The sequence below is a fragment of the Hyperolius riggenbachi genome, chromosome 9, assembly GCF_040937935.1.
Source record: "Hyperolius riggenbachi isolate aHypRig1 chromosome 9, aHypRig1.pri, whole genome shotgun sequence".
NCBI lineage: Eukaryota > Metazoa > Chordata > Amphibia > Anura > Hyperoliidae > Hyperolius > Hyperolius riggenbachi.
The window spans coordinates 288825391-288831944 of NC_090654.1; the positions used below are offsets into that span (position 1 = coordinate 288825391).

General features: G+C 46.6%; 1 long non-coding RNA gene across 1 annotated transcript in view; it reads right to left on the reverse strand.

Moving 5' to 3' along the window:
- Positions 1–654: 654 nt before the first annotated feature.
- LOC137532188 (uncharacterized) overlaps positions 655–6554 on the reverse strand; it is a 231512-nt gene continuing 225612 nt past the window's right edge. Inside the window, exon 3 of the long non-coding RNA XR_011023875.1 lies at positions 655–939. This is a non-coding gene — a long non-coding RNA (uncharacterized lncRNA). The remainder of the gene's footprint in view (positions 940–6554) is intronic.

Genomic DNA, 6554 nt, shown 5'->3' on the forward strand with positions numbered 1-6554 from the left:
GATGCCTCAAATCTGCTACAGTTGGTAATTGGGTAACTGGGGTTCAAATGCTGGAGAGGGGTGGAGTCACAAACCGCCAATCTGAGTTGTTTACTTTCTATTGGAATACACAAATTATTGATGCCAAAGCTCACAAACTTGGTCATTCAGTGTTTTAGCCCATTTCCACTAGAAATCGCAATCACAAATCACAAAAGCCAGCAATTGCGATTTTTCATTAATTCTGTTATGCGATTGCGTTTTTTTATTTGCATTGCATTATCACTCTTAAAATCACTCCAGAAAGCGATTGCGACTCTTTTTTCTTTATCGGAAAAAAGATTCTTTTTGAACTTTCATTCGATTCAATCATTTTGGTCGAATAAACGGAAAATTGAACATCTTTATTGTACTATGTATGGGCACCTTTAGGGTTAGATATTTGTTTAGGCTGAAGTTCATCTTTAAGCAGATAGTAAATAATACAGTGTTAAAATAATATATTTTTAAAAAGTTTCCTTTTCAATGTCATTTATTATTCTATCGGGTGGGGTCTTGAAATTTCCCCAGCCTGTATTTTACTGAGCCCACCGAATGTATATGATCGAAAATGTACATTTTGCTTCTTAGTTATTCCACATTTGCCCAGCAGATGTCAGTGTTGCACCACGCTGGAGAATACATCAGGCTAATCTCTGCAGTCTCTGTGTCACCATTCATTAGAAATCCCCTTCCTGTCTGCTCACTTTAACTTTATCCACTATTTTTCTTTTTCTGTCGCTCTTCTTTCAAAAATCTCTCAAAAATCCGGCATGCCATTTACTGGCAAATAGGTGAATTAGTACACGACGGGCCTCACCTGATGGCTTGTTACTCTGGCTGTCGCATTGTCTCCGTTTCTGCAATTTTGTAAACATTGAAATATTTATGCAGTCGTGGCGCAGGGAAAGGCTGCGAGATCTGCAGAGAGAAAGGTGAATGAAAGAGAGAGGCTTTCTGTTATAACGGACAGTGAATGCTCACAGACCATTCTAAAACAAAATAGATAAACATTCTCAGCCTTTTAGAAGGATTGAAATGCCCAGGCACCAATCTAAATATAGCATTGTTCTCCTCAGAATTTATTTCCAGCTGGGTGGCATGAAAAAGTAGCCGGGTGGGGGAGAATGCAGGTTCGGCGCAACTCTGCTTACAGCATAAGAGGCAGATGAGGAGGTGAGTCGATGATAGCCGGGTGGTCACCAAAAATAGCTGGGTGGAGCACCCGGCTAAAAGAGCCTGGGGAGAACACTGATATAGCATTCATTAACTTAATCATTTAAGCGTGCAAAACACATTTTTAAATATGGGCGCCTCACAGGGGCATAGAAAAAGCCCCTGCGACCACTGCAACCTCTGGGGGCCCTGGGTGTGTGGGGGCCCACTCCTCCTCCCTCTCCTTACCCACATGCAGAGTAGCACAGGTACTTTTTGCCTGCTCCAGCACTCTGAGTCTCTTCCATGCATCACAGCTGCTCACTTTCTGCTGCCATCTGCTGGCTCCCGATCACATGACTGATGCGAGTCACATGATCGGCAAATGGTGAATGGCAGCCGAGAGTGTGCGGCTGTGATGAATGGAAGATACCCACGGTGCTAGAGCAGGAAAACATTACTCTGGTCCCTGCGCTATTCTGCATGCTTGGCTGAAGGCATTAACAGGGGGACTGCTGCTGCTCGGATTGCTATGTCCTGCTGTTCAGGCTGTAAGAGGTCTGCACGCCATGGAACAAACAGGGAGACTTGGGACCAGGATGGGAGTAATTGAGAGCGGGAAGCTGCAAGGAGGAGGACGGACCCAACGCTGAAGGAGGTAATATAACTACAGCTCCGCTGGGCTGCTCTGCATTCGGGGGGCACAGGAGAGGTGGTAACTCTTGTTACAAGGAATCGGGGTAATACTTTTTATTTGGGGCAGGGGGACAGCTGGTCCTACTTGTCATTGTTGGACGGCGGTGGTATGGTGCCATCACTTTTTATATGAGAAGGGTGGGGAGGGGAGAACTTGGTGTCTGTGTGGGGTGGGAGGGGTTTGTTGAGGATGATTGCTGCCCACACTTGTTATTGGTGGGAAGGTGGCAGCATTTGTTATATTACCCCAGGGAAGAGGGGGGGCACTATAGGTAAGGGGGGGGGGCACTATGGGTAAGCAAGGGACAAAATGTACCAAGAGAGGTGCCATTAAAGAGGAGCTGTCAGCCATACTATCTCCGAAAAAAACCACATATATAAGTAGATAACTACTTGCTGTACTTACATATGTATTGCACTGTCCACGTTTTGATTTTAGTGATTTTTCTACAGTAAAAAAAGAGAAAATCTTTCTTAGTATTTCCCATTTTAAAGGGAAGGTTCACGCAGGAGCTGTAAAAAATAGAAATCCAAATCCACTTACCTGGGGCTTCCTCCAGCCCGTGGCAGGCAGGAGGTGCCCTCGGCGCCGCTCCGCAGGCTCCCGGTGGTCTCCGGTGGCGATCCCGACCTGGCCAGGCCGGCTGCCAGGTCGGGCTGCTTCTGCGCTCCAAGTTGCGTGTCACTTGTGCGCGCTGACGTCATCGGACGTCCTCCGGGCTGTACTGCTCCTGCGTGAACCTTCCCTTTAAGTGTGGCTATTTTGAAGCCAATCGTGATGTCATTTCCTCCCTTACTCTCCTCTGCCTGATTTGCCCGCTCCTCACTATAGAAAGTGCATTGTCTCAGCATGAGAAATATTGGCCAATCAGAGAGGTACAGAAGTGTGGGAGAGGAAAACAGGAGGGAAAGAAGCTTCAGCCAATCGGGCTGCATTAGTTAACTCTGAGGGGGAAGTAAAGAAGACAAAAAGACAACCCAGCATGCCCTGCAACTTCCTTTGTGCGGCAATGTACCAAATAAGAGTCAGGTAAACTGGGGAATGATCATTTATCAACAAGAAAAGTAATAGTGATGTGTAACTTTTGGATTGCCTGGTTAGCATCCTTATTACTTGTTTACCAGATAAAAATAAAGAATTGATTTTTGATTTTATTCCCAACAGTTACTCTTCAAAGCTTCCCTGGAGTACCCCATGAGTTGTAGTTAAAGTTTCCAAATGTACTGTTGTGTAAAAAGCTTTTCTCAGGCATCCTTTTGTGTTCATCCTTCTTGACCTTTTATCTCACTACCCATAGGTGAGTCTGTCAGATGACATTTTTATTTTTTGTTTATTTTTGCAGCTGATAACCTGTGAAGGGCAACATTTGTTAAAAGGTGCAACACACGACTGTTATTCATACTCAATGCCCAATCTAATGGCACTTCACAGAGCTCTCCTTTAAATTAGGCCCGTTGGAAGGCCAGCCTGGGTCAGATACAGCTATGGCAGGATGGGTACCATGTGGGGTGTGGCAGGGGCGTGGCTGAAGGTGTGATGAAGACTGGGGGTGTGATGATATATGTGGTGATGATGATATGTACGGTAATATGCAGAACATAGGTACCATTTTTTTTATTAGCATCTAAGGTAGCCTTCATCTTGTGTGTCTACTTCACATGTGTGGGCTATGAAATATTGTAGTGTCGCCTGGAAATAGTACATTTGCATCTGAAGGTGAACTCTTGTGAACAATAGAGCAGGAACTGCTAAAGTGACTTGCTAGCTTCGGGCAAGGAAATGGCTCATTAGGCCACTAGCAGTCATGTCCTCACCTTTGATCTGCTGTGAAATACTGTCTCAGATGTGTACTATTGTCACCTGGCTCAAAGAAGCTGCTAATGTGATTGTCGGTATGTCAATGAAACTACATTTGCATTCAGTTCCTCTGGATACAAGTAATTAGGTAATGACCCTTTATTCTGTCCTGGATCTTGCATTGATTTGAACTTTGTGTATATGTAAACAAGCCAAAATACAATCCAGACTAAATGAGTCAGGACAGTTGGAAGCTAACACAGGAACGTTTGAAGTTTACATATGACAGCCTGCTGGAAGTGTGTGAAGTGTTTTGAAGTCTATGTGTATAAACAGGAAAAGCTTTGAAGTGGCATGTCATAGCCAGCAAGGATGGGCTGTCACACCTGAGGAAATTGGGTTATTCCTGGATCTGGACATTTGCGTGGCCCCGGGCCACAAATCTGGCTATAAAACCTTAGCTAGGAAGACTTAGAGTTGTAGTTCGTTGGAAATAGCAACACACTAGGACTATCCTGGTTTCTGACCAGAACTGCGTTCTCCTCGCAACAACGCTCAGATCTATATGCTGGTAACGTTTATTTCCCTTTTATTTCTGCAATCTGTCGTGTTGTGTATCTTTGTAACTTTTATTTTGTAATTTTTACTTTGTTTTTTGTAAATCTTGTGTATATATTATTTTCTGCATTGTTCCACTTTTTTCTGGAATATTAAATCGTTATTTAATAAGTTTGACTTCTGCTGTACTAAGCCAACGCTCATAGCCTAGAGAGACTGCAGTGTAATTTACGTTACAAGTTCAGTGCCTGATTGTGCCTTGCTACTGTACGATTGGACTGTGTGTGTGTGTGCGTGGCGTTCCCGTATTCGGCCTAAAGCGCAAAGCTGACCCGGATACGAAAACACGGACTGCATGCAGATCACTCTACAGCAGAGTGGGAATCGTGGAAGTGTCTAGCAGCAGCTAGTGGTGGCAGTGAGAAGTGCTTTGAGGGGCGACAGCCTTGTTGTACTTGCAGCTTGACTAAGGCTGCTTCCCTCTCGATCTGGTCAAACCCGCCGTCGGCAACCGTATCTGCAGTCTTGCTGCGAGGCCGGTTCCTTACAGGGGAGGGTTAGTAGGCTATATGCCCAGATAAGCTTGCTCTAGGATGTGTCCCTCTTTTCATCTTGGAAAGTGGGAAATATGCACAATCCAATGTATAGGTGCAGGGCCGGATTTGTGGGAAGGCATCCAAAGCCCAGGACTAGGGCGGAAAAATTACTTAAAGTTCGTGGGGCGGGTGACAGGTTAACTGCACCTGTCACCCTTCATAAATATGATGCGCCCGTAAGCCGCTCGCTCTGCCTTATCAAGTCCGCAGCTGCCCGCCCCGCTTTGCTCTGTGACTGACTGTCATGTGAGCAGCAGGTCAGGTGGGAGCGGCTGCGATTACCGGCTACAAGGAGTATGTGTGTGGCATGAAGTAAAGCTGGAGGCTGGAGCAGAGCGAGTAAGTAAAAAGAGAGCCTGCAGGCTGACTCTCCCTCGAGTCCCAGCCAGTCCAGCTGCCTTCTAGTGGTGTGGTGGTCAAGAGGCGGATCTCCTAGCCCCGTGATTACACCATGTGACAACAGCTCCTGGCTCACAGGAGTGTGTAGTGGATGGGAGTCTCGTGGTGCCGCTGGGGCTGATGGTTACATCCCCCAGTGCCCCAGTGTGCAGGGTCAGAGCCTCTATTGAAAAAAAGTTTCTCTGCTGCCAGCGCTGTGCACATTCCTCCAGCTTTCAGGTGTTTTCTTCTGCAGCCAGCTGTAAGTGAACAGAACTTCTTCTTCTGCATGTTAAAATAACAATATTTATCCTAGTGATGTTTACTGTGTCTTCTCCCCTTCCCCCCACCCTGGGGGAATCTTACTATTCCCCATACTCTGATTTGCTGTAGTCCCCTCTGTTGGGGCACTGTGGCCCTCTAATGCTCTACCCACTCCATGCCCTGTGATATCACCCTCCTACTCAGCTGTACACACAGCAGCCACAGCCGAGAGTGGCCAAACTGCGCATGCTCACTACATTCCGGGGTGCAGCTGCTGTGCATACCCATTAAGCTGCAAGAACCCCGTGCATAGCATGTGTGAGTGCTGGGAGGGTAGTGGCTTTTTGTCCTTAAACAGGGGGGAAAAGCTCTATTTTACTTGGGGTTTCTTCCAACCCCTTGTAGCCTTACAGGTCCTTCTGGTCCATTTCTTTGTCCCGCTGTCTCCTTCCACAAGCTCGCCCGCTAGACCAGTCATGGGCTACTGCGCATGCGACCCAGGCTGTGCGTCTATTCAGTCTGGATCATTCTGTGCATGAGCAGAATGCTCCCAGCCATGGGAGCACAAACAAGGAGATGCATGCGCTGTAGCCCACAACTGGCGATCTTTCAGAGGGGGATAGTGACACAACAAAGGGATCTGTAAGGCTACGGTGGGAGCTGAAAGAAGCCCCAGGTAAGCAAAATAGATATTTTCCCATCTCAGGTATGCTTTAAAATCACACTAACTAAAGCTCATTGTTTTCCTTTGTTGGGAGTAGGGATGAGTGTTCTGATTGGTACTGGTGTTCTGAATGCTTCTGAACAGATCTCAAATAACAGATAACAAACAGATCTCATAGTTGTGCATGGCAGCAGGGGGGGTTTAACTCACCCTTGCCGCTGCCTCTGTGCGCTGCCCTTCATGTTGCATTGCAGCTCTCCAGTTACATCCACCTGACTGAAGGAGAAAGTAGCTGGAGAAGGCACAGAAGCAGTGACAGGGTTAGTAAATGTTTCCAACCGACACACACACATGAGCAGCAGTTTAAATGTGAGTTCTGTTTGGAGGCATTCGGAACACCGGCACCTGTAATGCTGCTGGGAGGGGG